The sequence below is a fragment of the Budorcas taxicolor genome, chromosome 25, assembly GCF_023091745.1.
Source record: "Budorcas taxicolor isolate Tak-1 chromosome 25, Takin1.1, whole genome shotgun sequence".
Taxonomy (NCBI): Eukaryota; Metazoa; Chordata; class Mammalia; order Artiodactyla; family Bovidae; genus Budorcas; species Budorcas taxicolor.
Window position 1 is genome coordinate 21,250,003 of NC_068934.1, and position 25,320 is coordinate 21,275,322.

Below are 25,320 nucleotides of genomic sequence, written 5' to 3' on the forward strand. Positions count from 1 at the left end.
CATTTCCTTCTCCTGATGTTTATGGCTTTTCTGAGGCAAACAATAATCGGATGCATGTTTCCAGGTGAAGAACCACAGTTCGTGGTTATGAAGAGGCAATAAGCATTCACATCATACAACCTCTGTTGCTCTCTCTCCCCTTGAACCTGTGCACTTTGAGGTGTATACTTTAAAAATGTGTGATTGTGTTTTCATGCAGATCTTTGGTCCATGTATTATTTCTGACAGGTTTATTTTCATTTCTGCGTGTACAGAATTTTTCCAAATTTGTAGCCACTTTAATTTAATGGATCATTTTTCTCTATTGTATCCTCCTATGAAAAACACACTCACACAGTGGTATCCTAAACTTGGGCATTTAATCACTAGTTATTATGCATACAGTTTTGTCTTCTGATGTTAGCTTTTATATCAGAATCTTCAGGGGTTTTGAAGGTCTATTATAGAGCTAAAGGTATTTGTGCAGAGAGTACCAGGCGTTATTGGAAGACTGGTTATATCAGACGTTGGAATTAATATAAAATCTTACTTTGCACATTAATTAATCCCTACTTACAACTAAACAAATGAAATTGTTTGCTTTAAATAGCACCAATATGGGTGGACTAAAGGTTACATTTGAAATAAATAATACAAAAGCAACATAATAAAGGAAAAAAATAACGTGTATTGATTTTTAAAATATTTAATGGGTTGAGCTCCACACACAGGCACACTCTGAAGGGACTTTACAACTTCATAAGCAGCCGAGTTTTCAGTATCTACTCTTGATAATATAAAATGTTGAAGACTCTATATTTGCACTTTAGGAGCATATCTATTTGGGAAGATGCAGGATATAAATTTATTAAAATGTAAGCAGTAATGTATAAAGCAAAACAACAACAAAGGTAGCATATTTAACAATTAACTTAATTGCATTGTCAGAAGGAAATGTGGCTTTTTAAAAAAGGAGAAAACCCTACAGATATAGAGAAATCTGTTTCCATGGTATTACCCCTTGCAGCCAGTCTGGACAGTTTGACCACTGAAAACTTCACATAGACCCCCACTTGTTTTAGTATACGGCCATTCAAGAAAACCCTCAGTCCTTAATTATAAACATGCCTTCTTCTATTAAAGTGTTCCCAACTGCTCTCTTGAACCCTTGAAAGGACCTCAGGACTTACAATGTACTCTAAGACCAAGTAAAATATCTCCTCAATTTTAACAGACCCACTTAATAGAACTGCTTGTCAAGCAGAGATTGTCTCAGCCTTTCTCTTTTTTACACTTTATAAGTTGCTCTCCTCTATAATGCCAGTGAAACCCTGTTAAAGTAAAAGCAATGAGACATGAATTCCCTTGCAACACTTTAGGACCAAACATTCATTGTTGATTTTGTCTTGGACCTAGTTTTTTTCTCCAACAGAAATATTGGGCGACTTAATAATTTATATTATATTCTTATCGCTGTCAATAACCAACACTTTTGTATTCTGTTAATTTAAGAATAAAATTTCTTCTGAATGATTTTCTGACCTTGGAATACAAATCTGATCATTTTTGAAAAATATTATGGAGAAATATACTTTTAAAATAATCATGTCCAGTTTAAAAACAGAATTTATTTTTCTTGAGTGTTTAGCCAAAACAATAAGAAAAAACCTCAAAAAATTAAGTAAATCGTTGGAAGGACTGATGCTGAAACAGAAGCTCCAATACTTTGGCCACCTGATGTGAAAAGAACCAACTCATTGGAAAACACCCAGATGCTGGGAAAGATTGAGGGCAGGAGGAGAAGGGGGTGACACAGGATGAGATGATTGGATGGTATCACCAACTCCATGGACATGAGTTTAAGAAAACTCCAGGAGATGGTGAAGGACAGGGAAGCCTGGCGTGCTGCAGTCCCTGGGGTCTCAAAGAGCAACTGAATAACAATGACAACTTAAAAAGATAATATTGTTCAGTTTAGTTCAGTTCAGTTCAGTCGCTCAGTCGTGTCCGACTCTTTGTGACCCCATAAATCACAGCACGCCAGGCCTCCCTGTCCATCACCATCTCCCGGAGTTCACCCAGACTCACGTCCATCGAGTCAGTGATGCCATCAGCCATCTCATCCTCGGTCGTCCCCTTTTCCTCCTGCCCCCAATCCCTCCCAGCATCAAAGTCTTTTCCAATGAGTCAACTCTTTGCATGAGGTGGCCAAAGTACTGGAGTTTCAGTTTCAGTATCATTCCTTCCAAAGAAATCCCAGGGTTGATCTCCTTCAGAAAGGACTGGTTGGGTTTCCTTGCAGTCCAAGGGACTCTCAAGAGTCTTCTCCAACACCACACTTCAAAAGCATCAATTTTTCAGCGCTCAGCCTTCTTCACAGTCCAACTCTCACATCCATACATGACCACTGGAAAAACTATAGCCTTGACTAGACGGACCTTAGTTGGCAAAGTAATGTCTCTGCTTTTGAATATGCTATCTAGGTTGTTCATAACTTTTCTTCCAAGGAGTAAGCGTCTTTTAATTCCATGGCTGCAGTCACCATCTTCAGTGATTTTGGAGCCCAAAAAAATAAAGTTTGACACTGTTTCCGCTGTTTCTCCATGTATTTCCCATGGAGTGATGGGACCGGATGCCATGATCTTCATTTTCTCAATGTTGAGTTTTAAGCCAACTTTTTCACTCTCCTCTTTTACTTTCATCAAGAGGTTCTTTAGTTCCTCTTCACTTTCTGCCATAAGGGTGGTGTCATCTGCATATCTGAGGTTATTGATATTTCTCCCGGCAATCTTGATTCCAGCTTGTGTTTCTTCCAGTCCAGCGTTTCTCATGATGTACTCTACATAGAAGTTCAATAAGCAGGGTGACAATATACAGCCTTGACATACTCCTTTTCCTATTTGGAACCAGTCTGTTGTTCCATGTCCAGTTCTAACTGTTGCTTCCTGGCCTGCATACAGATTTCTCAAGAGGCAGGTTAGGTGGTCTGGTATTCCCATCTCTTTCAGTATTGTCCACAGTTTATTGTGATCCGCATAGTCAAAGGCTTTGGCATAAACATAATTAAAAAAAAAAAAAACTAATTCAGGCAGATATAAAATAAATCTGTGTTAAGGATTTTATTTAACTCATTAATTCAGTAAGACAGCTGGCAAAATGTAAGAACTAATTCTATACAAAATCTAAATTACAGACATACTTATCAATCAGGAATACTGAAATGAATTTGCAGATGACACAGAACTGGGTTTCCCTTGGATTAGCGGTATCAGCTGCCACTAGAACTGGATTTCCCTTGGATTAGGGGTATCAGCTGCCACTAGAACTGGATTTCCCTTGGATTAGGGGTATCAGCTGCGACTAGAATGGGATTTCCCTTGGATTAGGGGTTATCAGCTGCCACTAGAATGAACTGTGGAAAATTCTACAAGAGATGGGAATACCAGACCACCTTACCTACCTCCTGAGAAACCTGTATCCAAGTCAAGCAACTGTTAGAATTGGACATGGAACAGTGGGCTAGTTCAGAATTGGGAAAGGAGTATGTCAAGAATGTATATTGTCAAGACTCCTATTTAACTTATATTCAGAGTCCATCATGTGAAATTCCAGCCTGGATGAAGCACAAACTGGAATCAAGATTGCTAGGAGAAATATATCAATAATCTCAGATATGCAGATGATACCACCCTTATGGCAGAAAGCAAAGAGGAACTAAAAAGCCTTTTGATGAAGATGAAAGAGGAGAGTGAAAAAGCTGACTTAAACTTATTTTAAAAAACTAAGATCATCACATCTGGTCCCATCCCTTCATGGCACATAGATAGGAAGACAATGGAAACAGTGGTAGACTTTATTTTCTTGGGCTTGAAAATCACTGCAGATGATGACTGCAGCCATAAAATTCAAAGAAAAACCTCTCCTTGGAAGAAAAACTGTGACAAACCTAGATAGTATATTAAAAAGCAGAGACAACACTTTGCTGACAAAGGTCCATATAGTAAAAGCTAGATATAAGAATAAATAAAAGTGACATTCTTCATTTTTGAGGGAAGGGAGGCCCTTTCTCCTTCTTCCTTTCTTAAGGGTTTCCTAGGAGTCACAGTGAATCTGAGCCCATATGTCAATCTTTGGAATACAGATAAATCTAAGGATTAAGGCTATCAACAGTTTTCACAGTATAGAGATGTTGCCAAGTTTTAGGCCAAATCACTTCAAGATATGTAAGAATATATCTTCAGAATTAGCTCAGGGATCTCTCAATAAACGTACAGATAGACCATCACAAGATACAATCCTTTATCTAATAGGAAGGGGAAAGATACTATCGTTCTTCCTTCTGTTTTGCTATATAAAGTATGTGAGGTTTTACTCTAACTTCATAATCACTTTCATGCTGCCTTCAGTATCAGTTCAATCGCTCAGTCGTGTCTGACTCTTTGCGACCTCATGAACTACAGCGCGCCAGGCCTCCTTGTCCATCACCAACTGCCGGAGTCTACCCAAACCCATGTCCGTTGAGTTGGTGATGCCATCCAATCATCTCATCCTCTGTTGTCCCCTTCTCCTCCTGCCGTCAATCTTTCCCAGCATCAGGGTCTTTCCCAATAAGTCAGCTCTTCGCATCAGGTGGCTGAAGTATTGGAGTTTCAGCTTCCACATCAGTCCAGAATTAACAGATCTGTTAATGTGTATTCAATAATAGTCTATATTCTCTCTCTTTTTTTTTTGTATTGATACTGAGGAATCTTTTTATCTACATGATCATAGGTAAAAGTGACATGACTCACAGAATCAGATATTAGTAAATTTTGAAAGTTAGATATAAAGTCAGTACAACAAATCATCAGAAATGCTCAAGGAGCAGACAGCTCTGATAACTATTAATACTATCACGCCCTCAGCTATGTTGCTCTCAGATGTCAACACAGAACTTCTAAAACTTGTTAAGGAAACATAGTTATGAAACCATGATTAGATATATGAACTTTATACCCAAAATAAAATGCACAATAGAATAATCAAAATAAATTGAATTTGCTTTGTGCCACTTCTCCTGTGTCCTTACCTGCTTGCTATGGGTTTCCCATAAATCTGTTATACTATTATTAATCGAGAAACAGGAGAAAAAAGCAGTGATAGAATCAAGCATGGAATTATTCAGTGAAAATCCATGCTAGAAAAAAATTTGCTGATTTGATGGGTTAACATTCTTGAGCAATTCTTTGGAAGGAAAATTTAGTTTTCAGTTTGTCACCAAGATATGGATATACAGTATTTCGATTATACCGGCTTCTTTAAGTCCCAGATGTAATTTCTCAGCAATTGAAATTCTTTTCAGATATTTTAAAAAGGTTTTTGACACTTCCTAAGTTCAGATGGACTTCCCTGGTGGCTCAGATGGTAAAGCGTCTGTCTACAATGCAGGAGACCTAGGTTCAATCCCTGGGTCGAGAAGATCCCCTGGAGAAGGAAATGGCAATCCACTCCAGTACTCTTGCCTGGAAAATCCCATGGACAGAGGAGCCTGGTGGGCTACAGTCCGTGGGGTCACAAAGAGTCGGACCCGACTGAGCATGTGCCACTGAAATAATCGATTTATGTTATTTTGCTAACCAATGACCAATAGGAACTATTTTTCTTTTTTGCTTAATTTTAGCTCAGCAAAGTAGGAGGCAAATCACCAGGCATTCCAAAATGGCATCTAGTTATCAGCATTTGCACTGAATACCTGTGAAGTCTTAAGTGTTCCTTATTCAGTGTATGCCTTTCAGACTCCCAAAATAACATTAAGTCTTTAGGTATAGTGTCCTTATAGATGACTAAAATTCAAGGCCTGTTTTCTGTGAATAGAAATGCTTATTAAACTGGCTGCCATTACATTTTAAGAAATAATAAGTAGAAATGCAATGTGTATATTTAAAATAAATCAAAATTTAACACATCAAAAGCAAATGGGCTACATATAAAATATAATTTCTTCAAAATCAAATGAGCCAAATATAATCAGCTCTTCAACTTGAAAATTCAGAGTTGTGTATATATGATCTTTGGGCTGCAGCAACCTGGAAAAACATAAGCAGCCTTTTCAATATGTAGTTATACAATAACATTATTTGTTAAAAAAAATCACTTGAGAATTAAAAGAAGGTTAATACATTTAGTGAAAGTGATTTGTGATAAATATGTAGTACTTCAGAAATAAGAATATTTTAAAGTATTTGAGCCAAATACTACCAGCTATTTACAATGAGTACCTAAACATGAATTCCAAATATTAATGATAATTTTCTATCTTCTGGAAAAGATTAAATTATTATACATATGAATGTTGTTTAATCAATGGATTGTATTATACAGAATAGCTTTGAAAAAAAGAAATGTTGCTGTATAAGATTTTAATCATGTTGCATGTATTGATTAATATAGGCTTCTTAGGTATTACATGATTGTCTATGCTTTATGGCTAGCTAGCTATTGTCATAATATGAGAATGGGTGCTGTAGATTATCCCAAAGACGTATTCAATACTACATTCTTGCCATTTTTGGTGGAAAAATTTTTACCTGAAAGTGTAAGTAAATTAGGATTTGAGTTAAAAATACTTGAGCCATAATTGTATACATGCATAATATATTTTATGCAAAATAGAAAAACATAACTACTAAACTTTCCTCTTCTACCTTCTCACAAAGACTTCATCACCAGGTCCTTAAGCCAGACATTTTAAATCATTTCCTTTATTTTTAACTTTCTTCTTATGACTAATAATTCTAATAATATAATTCTCATATGATTATAGTCTTATTTTTGATATCTCAAAATCAGTGTCTATAAATGTACTCTGATAAAAAATGAAAAATGAGCCCACTTATAGCCATGAACCCTCCCACTCATTTATCCGTTTTTAATTTCAATATTAATTTGCTTGTTGGTTATATTTATAACTTTAAGAGAAAATCTTTTTTTCAATCAAAATTAAATGTCTCTTCACACACACTATTTTATTTATATATATATATGAATATATGTACTATATGTACCATAGTAGAAATGACCTTGTATATATTTTATGTACTATAGTAGAAACAAATTGTTCTTTCCTCTATTTCTTTGCATTGATAGCTGAAGAAGGCTTTCTTATCTCTTCTTGCTATTCTTTGGAACTCTGCATTCAGATGCTTATATCTTTCCTTTTCTTCTTTGCTTTTCGCCTCTCTTCTTTTCACAGGTATTTGTATGGCCTCCCCAGACAGCCATTTTGCTTTTTTGCATTTCTTTCCCACGGGGATGGTCTTGATCCCTGTCTCCTGTAAAATATATAATACACGTACATATACATTTCATTTCATGTAATTTGACAATATTAGTTTCCCTACAATTTCCTATACCTCATCTCCCCCTTCTATTTCCTAATTGCTATCAGTTATAGCATTGCTTTTGCAGTGTTTATCTTTATATCATACACATTAACTTATAACTATAATTAAATCAGTTATGATTTGTCTACAAGTTAAATCTACAGATTGGAATAAGGCAATGAATAGCATATAATTCTAATGCATGCAGAACTATGTACTGCTATTGGAATCTTTTGAAAGAAATATTAATCTATATTGCTAACCTGAACCACTCAAAAGAATTAATCATTGTTTCTTAAACTTCATCAATCGTTAAGATTCATAGTAAATTTTAGTTTATTTAGTAATTGAATCCAGATATTCTTACATAGATCATCATTTTGTTTGAGTTTATTTTTCTGAAAGCTTCTTTTTATTTTCTTCTCCTACTATTTAAAATAACAAATATCTGTGTCATATATCTGAGATAATTTATCCTCTTAATCAAGCTACTAATCACAGTACCTACTTTTGTTTTCAAACCACTCTTCTGGGAACATTCTAACCTCCAGCACAAATATGGCCCCATTTGATATCCAGGCAAGTTCCACAGCTGTTACTGTGACGTTTATGAACTCATTCCCTTGTTAGAATATTTTTTTCTAACATTTTTTTCTCATTGTTGGATTCTTTTTGATTTGTGATGATATTACTTACTGAACTATGGTTTCTCTCTTCCAAAAAAGATGTTTTGAGTCCTTGAATCAGCATCCAGTTTTTTTTTTTTTTTTTTTAAATTGCTGTCCTACTCCAAATGGATATCATGGAGTAGAATAGATAAAGTGGTTAGCAGTAAAAGCTATGACACCAGAGGCTTCAAATCCTAGCCCTGCCACTTGGTGACCTTGGGAAACTTACTTATCCCCTCTGTACTCAAGTCTTCATCTAAGACAGGAAATATTATGGTATCTAAATCAGATAGTACATGTAGAGCTCTTAGAAAAATGCCTAGCACATTATGAAATTGTATAAGTATTGATACTAGCTGTTAGTATTTGTGGTTATCAAGATCTAGGTTCAAGTCATCATCTCTCAAAACATAAAAGATAGTGTTTTGTTGCTTTTGTTGTTGTCTATTATGTGATACTTTTGATAAAAAATTGGATGTCAGGTTCTTATTCTTTTAATGTAATTTTTTTGTTTGTTCTCTCATCTTAAAGCTTTTAGGGTGTGTGTGTGTGATTGCCTTGGATCTGAAGATTTTGTCCTTCATCATGCTCAGCCTTTGATGGACCAGTGATAGATTTGTGGCTCTTCTTTAGATAATGTTCTTCCATTATTCTGAGACTTCATTCCTGGAATTTTTCCTCCCTCTTATTTTCTCTCTTTGTTTCTGTTTGATGTAGAGCAATAAATCATTCTTAATAATAAATAGAGTTAGAAGAAAGTTTTAGAGGTGATAAATATGTTTATGGCATAGATTGTGGTTATGGTTTAATGAATGCATAGTTATCTTGAAACTCATCAAGTTGTACATATTAAATATGCACAGCCTTTGTGTCAATCATATCTCAATAAAGTGATATAAATTATACATATTATATATATAATTTATAGATCTGTTCTAATATCTACTTAATTTATTCAAGTCAGTTGAAATGTTAACCAAAATGAACATATACATAAAATCATACATATATACTGATTTAGGAAATCAAAGATATAATGTATATAACATATTTCCTGTGTTCTGGGGATATAGCTGTGATCAAGACAGATGGTAATTTGGTCTCATGTACATAACATCCTGCTGATGAAATATCAGTATCAGTGATGAATACTGTGAAGAAAATAAAGCCAAAATTATGTTAGAGATTGACTGAATATAACCTACTGTTTTCTATTTGGTATGTTGACTATTTCCTCATATTACTAGAAAGTTTTCCTAAATATCACTGTGATGCCTTTACAATATTTCATCATTTAGACCTATAAGTTTTCCCACCAATGTCTATTTTGCCTCCAAGGGATATCTGACAATATCTAGAAACATTTGTGATTTGCTATAACTAGGAGTAGCTATTTTATGTAGTGGGTAGAAGTCAGTGATGCTGCTAAACATCTTGCCATACCAGGATTTCCCCAGCAAATATGGTTGTTGTAGTTGCTGTTGATTCGCTGTCATGTCTGACTCTTTGTGACCCCATTGACTGCAGCATGCTCAGCTTCCCTGTCCTTCACCATCTCCTGGACTTTGTTCAAATTCATATCCATTGAGTTGGTGATGCCATCCAACTATCTCATCCTCTGCCAGCCAAAAGGAAATGAAGGTGGCCAATATGGTTATCTGGTCCAAAGTATCAGTAGTCCTAAAGATGAGAAATCTTATAGACATAGCTTATGTTTTTAAAACAATTTTTAACATTTTTCTTTCACTTGAATTTGCTAAGGAGTTTTTATTTATTCTCATGTTTTCTCCCATGGATCTTGTCATCAATTAATATAATATTCCTGGCTTCTGTCTTCATCTCCTTATTACTTTCCTTCTCCCAGAAGTGTCTGTCTTGATTGGTGAATTTGTGGGGAGAAAGTACACATGCAGAACTGTGTCTCTACATTTCCTCTACCTTTGTTAAACAATTGAAAGGAAATTTTTATTTGTGAGGTTGGAGAATGCAGTTTTGGTGTTACAGTCACCAAGAGCCTGACAACAGACACATGGCTTTTAGTGATATTGTATTGCTGCCATTGTTCAGGCATAGATGGACTCTGTGTGCATGTGCCTGGCTAAGCTCATGAAGTAGAAATTAGGCTTCAGTCAGATGTATCTTTCATGGTTCTCTTTTACTTTGTAATTCTAAGGAGGATCATTTAAATGTTTTTTTCTAAGAATAACACTTTTCTAAGACATTTTACATTGAAATAATTCATTTGGCGGAATCAAGATCATGCTAGTTCAAAGAATTTGTCATCGAATTTCAAAACCAGGAAACTATGTGTTCAAAAACAGATGAAGCATTTGACAGGAGTTGGACATCTCTGAGAGAGTCAAAATAACTTCTTAATTCTCCCCTGTTTATATTGTCTCTGCTGAGTTTAAAAGAGTGAGTGACCCCAAGGCTGACTCTGGGCAAGAAGTTTGAGCCTCAGATTGTCATTTAAAGTCCTTCACTTTTTGTCTCTTCTTTTTCTTTCTAATCTTACCCTAAATGCACTCATCAAGTGGTTTTTTTTTGAGCCTTTTTGACTTATAAGAAGTCCTCCAAAACCTCATTCCTCTTTCTTCCCCCAGTCCTTTGCTCCAGCTGTTTGGTCTCTCTTGCCCTTGTGTAAACCTAAGGAAAAATCAGGAGACTTCAGAGCTAGTTCAAATTCCAAACTAAGATACTAATATTTGGCTTATATTGCATTCCTTATACTTCTATTACTTCCTTTTACTTTTTTTTCACATTCTATTTCCAGTACTGCCACAGCAGACTAGAAAAATAAATATTTGAAAAAAGAATAATAAAACACGGATATGAGTCTGTGTTAGAGTCCCTGATGTTAGTCACCAATAATTCCTTCCCTCCCAACAACTAGTTACTGACCTTCTCTTCAAGTGGCATCGTCTGTTCTCCCTTCCCTTGAAACTCAGCTGGTCTTGCGATATGTTTTATCTAACAGAATTTGTAAAAGTGACCTTCTAGTCCAAGTTCAACCTTTACTAGTACTGGCAGCTTTCTCTTTCTGTCTTCTGAAACCAGCTGCCACATAGAATGTTCACCTACCCTGAGATCTTATGCTGCAAGGAAGCCAATTTCACCATGAGATGCCCAGTGGAAGAGCATTGTACTCAAACCTTCTTAAATCTTTCAAACTAGCCCATGCATCAGCTGAATGCATCTGAATCAATAACCTCTTCTGATGTCATGTGGAACAGAACCACTCAGCTAAACACATTCATTCCACAGAATTATATTGGTACTTAAACCATTAAGTTTTTATAGGTCTGTTACTCAACAATAGACAATTGAAAATGTATTGAATTGCTTAATAGAAAAATAAATATGTAGAGAGGAGATTAGAAACAAAACTCAAACCAAGTGAAGATCCTCTTTGATTTTTTCTTTGTTAGCTATTTATTATTATTGATTATTTTTATTTCATTAAATGAAAGGTTAAACATTTTGCCTTCTTCACTTTGCTAGTTCTAGGCTACTTAATTTCTATGTGCCTTAAGATCATGTTCACTAACATCAAAATCACTGACTTGTTGTGAGTTAAGCCACATAAGGAGCTTGTAATATAATGTATATAAAACGCTTAGAAAATTACCAAGTGTGTAGTAAGCCTTGGAGAAAGAACGGCAATCCACTGCAGTATTCTTGCCTGGAAAATTCCGTGGACAGAGAAGCCTGGTGGGCTAGTGTCCATGGGGTCACAAAGAGTTGGACATGACTGAGCAACTAACACACAGTAAGCCTACATGATTGTTTGCAATTATGATTATTCTCATTTTTCCTAAGAGATATAAATTCAAAGGAGGGATGAGAAAAATTCAATGTTTGGAAAATTGTTGCTTATGTTAAGCCTTAGGTAGGAACATTCTTTTTAGATCAAAGTTCTGTGTAAGAAATTTCATACTAATTAGTGTAAAGAACTAACATACTTCATCCCATGGGTCTCCTTTTGCTTATTATTAAGATACTTCAAAATTCAGTTTATATTTAGAAATTTCAAATATTTAGGATATTGAAAACTACTCATATTTGTTCTGTCTCTTCCAATTTTTCTTCAAATATTAATTATGCATTAAATTATGACATTATCATTTAGAATTTTCCTTTTATATATTCACTATGCCTATTTTATTTATTAATTAAATACATTAAATATCATTGGCTTAAAAGTTGGTTTAAAACTCAACATTCAGAAAACAAAGATCATAGCATGCAGCCCCATCACTTCATGGCAAATAGATGGGGAAACAATGGAAATAGTGAAATAATTTATTTATTTGGCTCCAAAATCACTGAAGATGGTGAGTGCAGCCATGAAATTAAAAGATGCTTGCTCCTTGGAAGAAAAGCTATGACCAAACTAGACAGCATATTAAAAAGCAGAGACATCACATTAGTTTGCTGACAAAGGTTGATCTAGTCAAAGCTATGGTTTTTCCAGTGGTCATGTATGGATGCAAGAGTTGGATTATAAAGAAAGCTGAGTGCCGAAGAATTCATGCTTTTGAACTGTGTTGTTGGAAAAGACTATTGAAAGTCTCTTGGACTGCAAAGAGATCCAACCAGTCCATGCTAAAGGAAATCAGTCCTGAATATTCATTGGAAGGACTGATGCTGAAGATGAAACTCCAATACTTTGACCACCTGATGAGAAGAACTGACTCATTGGAAAAGACCCTGATGCTGGGAAAGATTGAAGGCGGGAGGAGAAGGGGATGACAGAGGATGAGATGGTTGGATAGCATCACCGACTCAATGGTCATGAATTTGAGTAAGCTCCGGGAGTTGGTGATGGACAGGGAAGCCTGGCATGCTGCAGTCTGTGGGGTCTCAAAGAGATGTACACAACTGAGCTACTGAGATGAAATGTTTTTATGATAAATGCTTTGTTAGAGATTTAAAGAGATGAAGACTATAAAACTAAAAGTCAGGAAAAAAAAATCTCTGTATACATGGATATTATTTTTTAACCAAAAGTTGACAATTACAAAAATCACAAATTAATATAATATAAAAGAAGAAATGCAGCAAACTAATGCATTGTGCCCTGGAGCACTTCACTGTGGTAAAAAGAAACCTGCTTAGAAAAAAATCAAAGGAAGGATTCCTAAAGAAATGACAAATGAGCTAATTTCTGATGAGAAATGAAGGGGGCATATGTCTGTGTGTCTGTGTGGTATATACGTGTAATTCCAGATGTACAAGAATATATGGGAATCTGTAGGGCAAAGAGGTAGGTGAAGGTGAAATAGATAGGGTTCTGTGTCCTGTAAGGTTTTTTTGGCTCAGGGATGGAGTGCAGATATATGTGATCAAATTTATGTTTGAAAGTCCATAGTGCAGGAAGACAGGTAAAAAATGTGTAGATGCACCAAAAGAAAATAATTGACTAAATTACCATCTGTCCAACTTATACAATATTATGTAGCTAGTGAAAATGATGAATTAGAAACATATGAATTAAATTCTAGGAGTATCTATAAATTGTGAAGGGAAATACAAATGCAACAAATAATTGAAAGTAAATGTTTAATATATGTGTGTATGTATGTACACTAACTTTGCTGTGTGGTAGTATAAAAATGATTACACATTATGAGGTTCAAATGCAGTTCATTTATGTCACTCACTGAATGAGACACGCATAATACAGTGTTGTAAATCTCAAATTTTATGTGTATGGGCAATAAAATGGTGCATTACAGGGAAGAGTTCAAATAATTAAAAGGTTGTTTTAAAATAGACTTATTATGCCAACACTGCTAAGCTGCTAAGTTGCTTCAGTCGTGTCCAACTCTGTGCGACCCCAGAGACAGAAGCCCACCAGGCTCCCCCGTCCCTGGGATTCTCCAGGCAAGAACACTGGAGTGGGTTGCCATTTCCTTTTCCAATGCATGAAAGTGAAAAGTGAAGGTGAAGTCTCTCAGTCGTGTCTGACTCCTAACAACCCCATGGACTGCAGCCCACCAGGCTCCTCTGTCCATGGGATTTGCCAGGCAAGAGTACTGGAGTGGGGTGCCATTGCCTTCTCCGATGCCAACACAAATGTGGCTAATTAACTTTCAAGAATATCCAATGGAAAAAGGGTAATCTTTTCAATAAATATATAAATTCTGAGGTTCTAAGGTATAGCATGGTGACTATAATAGATAATACTGTATTGTATAATTAAACAGGTGAAGGTGAAGTCACTCAGTCGTGTCCGACTCTTCTGTAGCCTACCAGGCTCCTCCGTCCATGGGATTCTCCAGGCAAGAATACTGGAGTGGGTTGCCATTTCCTTCTCCAGGGGATCTTTCCGACCCAGGGATCGAACCCAGATCTCCCGCGTTGGAGGCAGACACTTTAACCTCTGAGCCACCAGGGAAGCAATTAAACAGAGTGCATCCTAAATATTCTCCCCCCTCCCCCCAAAAAAGTAATTATGTGAGGTGATGATGGTTGTTATGGATATGTTAATTAACTCAATTGTGAGATTTCTTTCACGGTGTTCACATATATTGAATCATCACACTGTACACTTTGAATATAGTACAATTTAATTTTTCAACTAAACTTCAATAAAACTGAAAAAAAATTAAACTAGCAAATTATGAATTTGTCCAATTTGTTTCTTTTTCAAATCATATTCAAATATGTTCAGTTCAGTTCAGTTCAGTCGCTCAGTCGTGTCCGACTCTTTGCGACCCCATGAATCCCAGCACGCCAGGCCTCCCTGTCAATCACGAACTCCCGGAGTTCACTCAGACTCACGTCCATTGAGTCTGTGATGCCATCCAGGCATCTCATCCTCTGTCGTTCCCTTCTCCTCCTGCCCCCAATCCCTCCCAGCATCAGAGTCTTTTCCAATGAGTCAACTCTTCTCATGAGGTGGCCAAAGTACTGGAGTTTCAGCTTTAGCATCATTCCTTCCAAAGAAATCCCAGGGTAATCTCCTTCAGAATGGACTGGTTGGATCTCCTTGCAATCCAAGGGACTCTCAAGACTCTTCTCCAACACCACAGTTCAAAAGCATCAATTCTTCAGCACTCAGCCTTCTTCACAGTCCAAACTCACATCCATACATGACTACTGGAAAAACCATAGCCTTGACTAGACTGACCTTAGTTGACAAAGTAATGTCTCTGCTTTTGAATATGCTATCTAGGTTGCTCATAACTTTTCTTCCAAAGAGTAAGTGTCTTTTAATTTCACGGCTGCACTCACCATCTGCAGTGATTTTGGAGCCCCCAAAAATAAAGTCTGACACTGTTTCCACTGTTTCCCCATCTATTTGCCATGAAGTGATGGGACCAGATGCCATGATCTTCATTTTCTGAATGTTGAGCTTTAAGCCAACTTTTTCACTCTCCTCTTTCACTTTCATCAAGAGGCTTTTTAGTTCCTCTTCGCTTTCTGCCATAAGGGTGATGTCATCTGCATATCTGAGGTTATTGATATTTCTCCCAGCAATCTTGATTCCAGCTTGTGTTTCTTCCAGTCCTGCGTTTCTCATGATGTACTCTGCATACAAGTTAAATAAGCAGGGAGACAATATACAGCCTTGATGTATTCCTTTTCCTATTTGGAACCAGTCTGTTGTTCCCTGTCCAGTCCTAATGGTTGCTTCCTGACCTGCATATAGGTTTCTCAAGAGGCAGGTCAGGTGGTCTGGTATTCCCATCTCTCTCAGAATTTTCCACAGTTTATTGTGATCCACACAGTCAAAGGCTTTGGCATAGTCAATAAAGCAGAAAGAGATATTTTTCTGGAACTCTTTTGCTTTTTTGATGATCCAGCGGATGTTGGCAATTTGATCTCTGGTTCCTCTGCCTTTTTTAAAACCAGCTTGAACATCAGGAAGTTCACAGTTCACGTGTTGAGGTAAGATTTAAGTGTATTTTCATATCATATTCAAATGAAGGCTTTTAATTTACTTGATTTTGTAAGTTTGTGTGGATGTTGTACACTACTTTTTGATAAAAACACTCTTGTAATTTATGTCCCTATCAGATGTCTTTACTATGTAAAATATAGCTGTCTTAATATATGAGATGCATCTTTGAAATAAAGTGGTATGAAAAGGCAATGGTATTATTGTTAACCGAATATTATTCATATTCATTTCTTAAATTCATATTCAGCTTAATTTGTGTCAACATTTCATCATATATTGTCCTTCCTATATCATACTCATTTTATTTTATAAATGTGAGATGATATTCCCAAAATGCCAGTTGGTGTACAAGTCAGTATGTTCATTGACTTTATTATATTGCTTCAGTGGATCTTTATGATAATTATTTGCTCACAGTATTCTAATGACTTGAAAAATGCATAAAATTCAATGAAAAGTCTAGATCCTCAGTATATTTTTAAAATGTCATCTTAAATATTTTCATGTGCCAGAAAGTTTAGTAGTTTCATTTGTGTCAATTAATTAGTGCTCATTATAATTTCTCTTGAAGTCTGTGCTGAAAACACAGTTTAAGTTCCCCCAATGCTCTCATTCTTTCAGATGTAGTAATTTCTAAAGAACTCATGCATTGTTGACCTAAAATAAATAAACTGCCAGATATTTCCCCTGCAAAGATAGGTCTGTTTGGGTTCAGCAAATAATTACGGTTCAGGGTCTAGAACCATGGTGAGCCATACTGCTATACAGCAAGAGGAGGAGAGGGCTTTCATAGGGAAGAAAAGGAAGCTGGGAATAAACAGAGTCTGGTTTTTCATTGGCTGAGTCCTTCCAGGAAGGAAGGGGAGTGTTTGTTCTTCCTGTTGGGCTCTGCTACTTTTACAACGAGTGAGAGCTACCTTTCCTGGTCTCCTGACTCTACTTAATTGTTTACAGTATAAACCTAAAAATGTTATAAAGTAAAATCTTAAAAAGGAAACATTATTATAATATAATACTGAAAGTGCTTCCTACTCTCTGTACTTTATTGTAGTCTCAATGTACATGTCTTGCTGCTGCTGCTAAGTAACTTCATTCGTGTCTGACTCTGTGTGACCCCAGAGACGGCAGCCCACCAGGCTCCTTCATCCTTGGGATTCTCCAGGCAAGAACACTGGAGTGGGTTGCCATTTCCTTCTCCAATGCATGAAAGTGAAAAGTGAAAGTGAAGTCGCTCAGTTGTGTCCGACTCTTTGAGACCCCATGGACTGCAGCCTACCAGGCTCCTCTGTCCATAGGATTTTCCAGGCAAGAGTACTGGAGTGGGGTGCCATTACTTAGCCTGTTTCAAAAAGACCATAGACTGGATGGCTTATAATCAACAGGAATGCATTTTTCACACTTCTTATGGCTGGGAAGTCCAAGATCAAGGCACCAGCAGATTTGGTGAACCCCACTTCCTGATTCATCTATGACTGTCTTCTCACTGTGACCTCATATGGCATAAAGATCTTTTATAAGAGCAAAAGACCTATTCATAAGTATGCCATCCTCATTATCTTATCATCTCTCAAAGGTCTTATCTCCAAATACCACTGCAATGAGAGTTACCTTTCAAATAAGAATTTAAGGTGCAAGGGATATTTACAAACATTCAATCTGTAGCAGTACTTAAAGGAAAATAAGCTTGAAATAGTAACAACCCAAAAAATATATACTTGTGTTCCATAGTGTCTATGACTGCCTCTTTGGAAATAATTTAGAGTTAACAGGCAATTTGGTTTATTCCTGCTACAAAAATTAGTCAAGTATAAACTACACCATCTTTCCCTACCCTATTCTTCTAGTTACCACCATGGAACAAAAGAAGAGGAATATGGGCAGGAACCAGGGCACAGAAGATGAAGTTACTTTTTAGGAAGGATGAAAACATATTAAGCAAAATGTAATGTTTTCTCTTAATGTCACAGTGTAAGCACATTCTCAAATAGATGTCCTCAGGTATTTTTCCTCTATTGTTGATTTAAGGCAAAATCTCTTTAGAAGTTGAGTTCACACACGTTCTATATTTGAAGGCTCAATATAGAGCCCAATAGTATAACACTTAATTTTTTCAACAATTAGCAATAAACATCCATATATGAAGGGTTTACATTCATATTAACAGTGGAGCCAGAATTATAAGAAAGTGATGGGAACTCATCTCTCTGGTGCTATAATTAATATTTTCACCAATTGCTGTAGAGAAATAACTAAAAAATAATTTCAGCTCAGTTCAGTCGCTCAGTCGTGTCCGACTCTTTGCGACCTCATGAATCGCAGCATGCCAGACCTCCCTGTCCATCACCATCTCCCAGAGTTCACTCAGACTCACGTCCATCGAGTCTGTGATGCCATCCAGCCATCTCATCCTCGGTCGTCCCCTTCTCCTCCTGCCCCCAATCCCTCCCAGCATCAGGGTCTTTTCCAATGAGTCAACTCTTCGCATGAGGTGGCCAAAGTACTGGAGCTTCAGCTTTAGCATCATTCCTTCCAAAGAAATCCCAGGGTTGATCTCCTTCAGAATGGACTGGTTGGATCTCCTTGCAGTCCAAGGGACCCTCAAGAGTCTTCTCCAACACCACAGTTCAAAAGCATCAATTCTTCAGTGCTCAGCCTTCTTCACAGTCCAACTCTCCCATCCATACATGACCACAGGAAAAACCATAGCCTTGACTAGACGGCATGGACCTGACATTCCAGGTTCCTATGCAATATTGCTCTTTACAGCATCGGATCTTAGAGCTGTATTATTAGTTAGACTTAAGGAAAGTATGTAAACTATACATCTATATTGAATCACAGTAAAATTAACTTCTACAAGCAATGCTCAATTATTTTTCATTTATTTTCTTAAATTTTAGTCTGCAGAAACTTTGATATAGGAGTTTAGTTGAATTTGTTACATGTATTATATATATGAAGCATCATTTTTCCTTTTTTTGCTGTTGTTAATGAATGAGCTTAAATGCAAACTTGAACAGGAAAAGCCATAAGCAAACATCCCTTTTTGTTCACTTTAACTTTGTGAAAAAACCAAAACATAGACTGGCTGTGCTTATGTTCCACATGAAAAGTTTAATATCCATTATGTACCATATATTATCCAAACTTATATGTTATGACTTGTAGGATATATGCAATTTATTTTGAAGACACTTTTGAAACCTTATTCACACACACACACACACACAGACACACACACACACACACTGCTGAGTTTTCTTAAATTGTGTAACTAAAGCAGTAATTTTTGGTGGATGCTTCATCTCTTCTTTGAGTACAATTTGTATCTGCCTTGTTATTTTCTTTCTATATTCTCTTCTAGTTTTATGACCATTATTATCTGCAGGATTTACTCAGTGTTTGCTTATGTACTTGCTTCTAGTAAAGTCAAATTTTAAGAGCCCTGTCTATGTCTATAAGCTAAGTTTCTGTCTCTGCTATTAGTGACACTATTTACTGTCTCATTTGTTTATTAATGGCAATGAATGCACATTCTTAGGACATTGGACCCTTTTCCCCCATTCTGGTTTTCAGATCAATGATTTCATTGCTGTATTCATCTCTCTAATTGGCCTAGTATTTGATTGTCTCACTCTACAGGGAATGGATTTTACTCTTCCTCTAATATTAACTTTGTTTTCAACAGTAAGACAAATTTGATCATCTTTTGACTATCAGTGACTACCATTGTTGCCTCAGAAGTCATAGGTTTTAGTGAGTTTCATTTCCACTTCTCATTCTTGCCCCAGGTTCCTAGATCTCATTTTTTCTTGCCTCTCATTTACTAAGAAAAGTAATTTTGCCTATTACCAAAGTTCTAGATATTATCTAGAACTTGTTCTGATTATGCAACTTATTATCTAGTTCTGCAAATTATTATTATCTAGTTCTTATTATGCAAATTATTCCCCATAATTCTTGTTCAAACAATGATTTTACATAAGAAAAAACTCAGGAGGAATTTGTGTATTCCCATTGGAAGTGAATTGTTGAGTAAGTTTTTTATTTTTTTAATCACCTGCTCTTGATATATTGAAATTTGTGTCTGCATCTTTAGTAAATTTGCATTATAAATAAATCCCCTTCTCCCACTCCATAACCTTGGCCCCTGTATATATTATTTTCGATGTATTGTTTTAATATACAGGCTGTTTACTATTAAAAGAAAGAAAAGTTAGATTTCCTCAGCTGAGGTAATAAGACAAAGCAATAAAGGAATCCCAGGGGTTTTCTCTTGTACTAGCAAAGTGCTTTTAAAACAGTTTCATATTGCAGCGTTTATTCAGTTTTTCAAACTAACACTCATTGAACTATTCAGTATATTACTAAATAAAGTTCTGCAAAAACTCTTTGTATCAAGAGTTAATTTTAGCACATATGTTATCTCCCACTTGAATATCAAAGAGGGAAATGAACCAACAAATGCTGTTTTATATATAGACTAGCATTTAGTTGCTAGATCAGTAGCATATGCAACTTGTTAGAAATGTAAATTCTCTGACCCACCCCCAAACTTCCTAAGTCAGAAACTGTTAAGGGTAGAGCCCAGAAATTTGTGTTTTAACAAGCTATGTTTGCCATGAAAATGTCACACTCAGCTCTCCTCCTGCATGGAACATGATTAATCAGCCCCCTCATTTTTGCACAAAGCAGCTCCTAGCCAGTGATGGAGTAGAGTAGGTATACTGAAGGAGCTGTATTTCCTCCTTTAGGAACTCCTTTAACAGGTAACTTTGGTCCATAGCATCAGTCATGCCAAAGCATTCTTAGAACTGTGCTGTAGTCTGGCACTCTTTATATCATCTCTTCCTTTCTAACTCTTTCTCAAAGTAAAACTTATATCTCTTGGCCTGAAGGATTTACCCACTTTTCTGACTCCTTCCCTTTTGTCTTTATCAGACAGCTCCTCCAATTCCTCTTCTGTACCTTGAATTTCATCTTAGCACTGGCTTCTCAGAGGACCCTAACTGCTCCAAGTGATATCAGAAATGATTAAAAACAAAAAACAAAACAGGAGATATAGATGGGGGTTTGGAAAAAAACAGAATTGACAGCCAAGCTCTTTAGGTACTTTGATGCGTGTTGAAGCTTGAGAACTAGTTTTATTGACCTTTTCTATTTTTGTTAGAGTTATCAATACTAAGTGGATCATAACCCTCACATTGAGGGGATTACCAAGTGTTTTGTACTTGGGGGATTGATTCTTAGATGATGACTGAATTCAAACAGGAGTTGACAAAGGCAATATTTAACTACATCTATTTAATTTTGAATCCAACTGAAGGACAAAGAGAACTGAAACTATCATCTGAGATAACTCATGTTGCTACAGAATCTTATACAAGGTAAAGAGAATAAATCAAGTTAGAAAAGAACTCCTTGGGAATAAATAAGCTCTGAAATGATGAAAACAGAAGTGTATCCTTGTTTCAGACTTTTAACTAAATGACATTAAACCTTTTTTCTATATGACCCTTTCAAAACTTATTATCCTGAATCCTTGATTGTTAGATTACTCAAGTTATTGCATTCACAGTAAACAAGCTGCCAGTCATGATTATGTGATATTCTACAAGGGAATACATCTCTTTGAAAGTCCTAAAGTACTTACTGACATCATATGAGGACTTGGATTGTTTTATCTTTTACCTTTTCACTTTGTAAATATTATAAGAAGTGATATTTAGAAGTCTCACAGAATCTATTCAGAGGGAAAATATCCATGATATTTTAAAATAAGTATGCTGTGAGAGGGGATGGGAAAAATCATATAATGTTTTCTCATTTTCACAATGCTGCCTGATGATATTCTTAAAGAGAAAAATATTTTTAACACAATTTCAAACAGAATTTTTTCAATTTAACATTTTGCTTTCATTCTTTGTGGTCAAGGAGGGCATTATTGATTCATTGTCTTCTGGAAATTTTTTATGCTCTAAAAAATAAAACTAAAAAAATATCTACACTGGTACACAGGCGTTTTCTAAATTACAATTTCTTTCATCAATTGGTAAAACCCTTTCCTTTTTCTGTTTGTTTTGCAGATTTGTGTTTGCATATTTTTTAGTTAAAATGAATATTTTTACGCAAAACTACTACTGAAAATTGGGAAATAGGGAAAGGAATACCTCAAGGCTGCATATTGTCACCCTGCTTATTTAAATTATATGCAGAGTGCATCATGAGAAATGCCAGGCTGGATGAAGCACAAGCTGGAATCAAGACTGCCAGGAAAAATATCAATAACCTCAGATATGCAGATGACACCACCCTTATGGCAGAGAGCAAAGAACTAAAGAGACTTTTGATGAAAGAGGAGAGTGAAAAAAGTTGGCTTAGAGCTTAACATTCAGAAAACAAAGATCATGGCATCTGGTCTCATCACTTCATAGCATATAAATGGGGAAACAATGGAAACAGTGACAGACTTTATTTTTTGGGGCTCCAAAATCACTGCAGATGGTGACTGCAGCCATGAAATTAAAAGATGCTTATTCCTTGGAAGAAAAGCTATGACCAACCTAGACAGCATATTAAAAAGCAGAGACATTACTTTGCCTACAAAGGTCTATCTAGGCAAAACTATGGTTTTTCCAGTGGTCATGTATGGATGTGAGATTTGGAATGTAAAGAAAGCTGAGCACTGAAGAATTGATGCTTTTAATCTGTGGTGTTGGAGAAGACTCTTGAGAGTCCCTTGGACTTCAAGGAGATTCAACCAGTCCCTCCTAAATGAAATCAGTCCTGAATATTCATTGGAAGGACTGTTGATGAAATGAAACTCTGATACTTTGGCCATCTGATGCAAAAAACTGATTCATTTGAAAAGACCCTGATGCTGGGAAAGATTGAAAGTAGGAGGAGAAGGGGACAACAGAGTGTGAGATGGTTGGATGGCATCATGACTTGATGGACATGAGTTTGAATGAACTCTGGGATTTGGTGATAAACAGGGTAGCCTGGCATGCTGCAGTCCATGGGGGTCTCAAAGAGTCAGACATGACTGAGCAACTGAACTGATGACTGAATAACTCATTTAACAAACAGTGCTTTTTTGAAAGCTAGATTTAACTACATTAAACACATAGGTAAAGTCAAAGGGTTAGTTGCTTTGTTGTGGCCAACTCTTTGAAGAACCCATGGACCATAACCCACTAGGCTCCTCTGTCCATGAATTCTCCAGGCAAGAATACTGAAGTGATTGCCATTCCCCTCTCCAGGGGATCTTCCTTACCCAAGAATTGAACCCCAATCTACCATATTGTGGGCAGATTCTTTCCTGTCTAATCCACCAGGGAGGCTGTTCCCTCTTATCCACAGGGGATACCTTCCAAGACCCCCAATGAATGGCTGAAGCCTCAGATAGTACTGAATTCTCTGTTTTCCCTAAACTCTACACACCTATGATAAAGTGCAATTTATAATTTAGGTACAGTAACAGGTTACCAATAATCAGTTCAGTTCAGTTGCTCAGTCGTGTCCGACTCTTTGCGACCCCATGAATGACAGCATGCTAGGCCTCCCTGTCCATCACCAACTCCCAGAGCTTATTCAAACTCATGTCCATCGAGTCATGATGCCATCTGGCCATCTAATCCTCTGTTGTCCCCTTCTCCTCCTGCCCCCAATCCCTTCCAGCATCAGAGGCTTTTCCAATGAGTCAATTCTTTGCATGAGGTGGCCAAAGAATGACAATTTCAGCTTTAGCATCATTCCCTCCAAAGAAATCCCAGGGCTGATCGCCTTCAGAATGGACAGGTTGGATCTCCTTGTAGTCCAAGGGACTCTCAAGAGTCCTCTCCAACACCACAGTTCAAAAGCATCAATTCTTCGGCACTGAACCTTCTTCACAGTCCAACTCTCACATCCATACATGACAAAGGAAAAACCATAGCCTTGACTACAACTTCCTGATGTTCAAGCTGGTTTTAGAAAAGGCAGAGGAACCAGAGATCAAATTGCCAACATCCGCTGGATCATCAAAAAAGCAAGAGAGTTCTAGGAAAACATCTATTTCTGCTTTATTGACTATGCCAAAGCCTTTGACTGTGTGGATCACAGTCAACTGTGGAAAATACTGAAAGAGATGGGAATACCAGACCACCTGACCTGCCTCTTGAGAAATCTGTATGCAGGCCAGGAAGCAACAGTTAGAACTGAACATGGAACAACAGACTGGTTCCAAATAGGAAAAGGAGTACGTCAAGGCTGTATATTGTCACCCTGCTTATTTAACTTACATGCAGAGTACATCATGAGAAACGCTGGACTGGAAGAAACACAAGCTGGAATCAAGATTGCCAGGAGAAATATCAATAACCTCAGATATGCAGATGACACCACCCTTATGGCAGAAAGTGAAGAGAAACTAAAAAGCCTCTTGATGAAAGTGAAAGAGTAGAGTGAAAAAGTTGGCTTAAAGTTCAACATAAAGGAAATGAAGATCATGACATCTGGTCCCATCACTCCATGGGAAATAGATGGGGGAACAGTGGCAACAGTGTCAGACTTTATTTTTGGGGGCTCCGAAATCACTGCAGACAGTGACTGCAGCCATGAAATTAAAAGACGCTTACTCCTTGGAAGAAAAGTTATGACCAACCTAGATAGCATATTCAAAAGCAGAGACATTACTTTGCCGACTAAGGTCCATCCAGTCAAGGCTATGGTTTTTCCAGTTGTCATGTATGGATGTGAGAGTTGGACTGTGAAGAAGGCTGGGGGCTGAAGAATTGATGCTTTTGAACTGTGGTGTTGGAGAAGACTCTTGAGAGTCCCCTGGACTGCAAGGAGATTCAACCAGTCCATTCTGAAGGAGGTCAGCCCTGGGATTTCTTTGGAAGGAATGATGCTAAAGCTGAAACTGCAGTACTTTGGCCACCTCATGCAAAAAGTTGACTCATTGGAGAAGACTTTGAGGCTGGGAGGGATTGGGGGCAGGAGGAGAAGGGGACAACAGAGGATGAGATGGCTGGATGGCATCACTGACTCGATGGATGTGAGTCTGAGTGAACTCCGGGAGTTGGTGATGGACAGGGAGGCCTGGCATGCTGCGATTCATGCGGTCGCAAAGAGTCGGACAGGACTGAGCGACTGAACTGAACTGAACTGACTAGATGGACCTTAGTCGGCAAAGTAATGTCTCTGCTTTTGAATATGCTATCTAGGTTGGTCATAACTTTCCTTCCAAGGAGTAAGCGTATTTTAATTTCATGGCTGCAGTCACCATCTGCAGTGATTTTGGAGCCCAAAAAAATAAAGTCTGACACTGTTTCCACTGTTTCCCCATCTATTTCCCATGAAGTGATGGGACCGGATGCCATGATCTTCCTTTTCTGAATGTTGAGCTTTACGCCAACTT